We start from the raw sequence: 1,219 nt of genomic DNA on the forward strand, positions 1-1,219 counted from the left end.
TCGCTTTACGCTCTGGCCGACGTTGGTTTTGTCGTTCTATCCGTTGTCTCTCTCTCTCTCTGGCCCGTCCTGGCTAGGCCTCATTTCCCACCCAAGGACTGGGCCATCGACTGCTTCTGAGAGTTGCCAAAAACGCCAAGTTAGACCATATTTTGTACCCGTGCCCTCCCAATGCCTTGCTAGCGAACTGTGGTGTTGACTGTTGAGAAATGTTTCCCCGCACATAGTATAATTGAAGTACCCAGTTGAGAAAGATGTTCTTAGTTTCAGGATTTGTTTCATTTGCTCTGGTGTTGTTGATTAATTGATAAGGGTGGTTCTTGTATGTTTCATTCACTAAAAAGGTATCATCTGAGCTATCTTTGACCTGACAGCCTAACTGGCAAGCCTTACAACTGGTGGAAGTTCTCGAGTTACTCAAGTCAAGTTAGCCGTTGAGTCTTCAAAGAGAAGCAGGATCAACTGAGGCACAAAGTGAGTGAGGAAGGAAGTGTCTCTGGAAGGGAGAGTCAGCGTTGAATCGAATCAAAATATACAATAAAGTGGTCCAGTGTCAACGGGTGTCGACGGACGTCCGTTCACCCCTGAATCACCCACCGGTCATTCCGACCGACATCCCCGAGCCAAACCCCCAAACCCCGGCGACGGGTGACAACATTACTATCTTTCCACGGCTGGTTGACCAGTTCCCTCTTGGTCACGATTCCGGACGTGTCCCTTCGGATCTCGAGACCTGATCAGATTTAGAGGAGCCCCACTGGCAGGCAAGTACAAACAGTACAAACGTCATCGATTTAAGCACCTTTTTTCGGTTGGAGCCAAGCTGGGTTTAGTCCCCGGCAGAGGGCGCTCAAAGTACGGCCCGCATTTGATTCTGGCAAGATCTAAGAGCTGATGAGTGAAGATTGCATTGATTGATTGATTTAACGTATATGACATTGTTAGAGCTGGGATGTTTCGGACCTCAGGTCAAGAAGCCATTTTTTGCCGTGGCAATCATGTGAGATGAGTTGGGTGTGGTAGAAAAATATATTAACGCCCCCTGGCATCGTTTTATTGGTCCCGGTGAGGCCCGTTCGATGACAATTTACTCAGGATGCCGGAGGATCGAGTGGCGGGTGGGCACTATGGTTGGTTGAGGATGGGGAAATTGTGAGTCAAAGGAACACACGATTACTCACTGATGCCTCGTCTCTCCCACTAAGATTTAAATGCGNAT

At 48.4% G+C, this 1,219-nt stretch overlaps 1 protein-coding gene across 2 annotated transcripts in view; it reads left to right on the plus strand.

The window, feature by feature from the left end:
* The first annotated feature begins 419 nt into the window (after positions 1–419).
* LOC131877025 (cytoskeleton-associated protein 5-A-like) overlaps positions 420–1,219 on the plus strand; it is a 9,811-nt gene continuing 9,011 nt past the window's right edge. For both annotated transcript variants that reach the window (XM_059222598.1, XM_059222591.1), the window contains exon 1: positions 420–764. The gene's annotated coding sequence lies outside the window, so the exon portion shown is untranslated. The remainder of the gene's footprint in view (positions 765–1,219) is intronic.

The sequence above is a fragment of the Tigriopus californicus genome, chromosome 1, assembly GCF_007210705.1.
Source record: "Tigriopus californicus strain San Diego chromosome 1, Tcal_SD_v2.1, whole genome shotgun sequence".
NCBI classification, from domain to species: Eukaryota; Metazoa; Arthropoda; class Copepoda; order Harpacticoida; family Harpacticidae; genus Tigriopus; species Tigriopus californicus.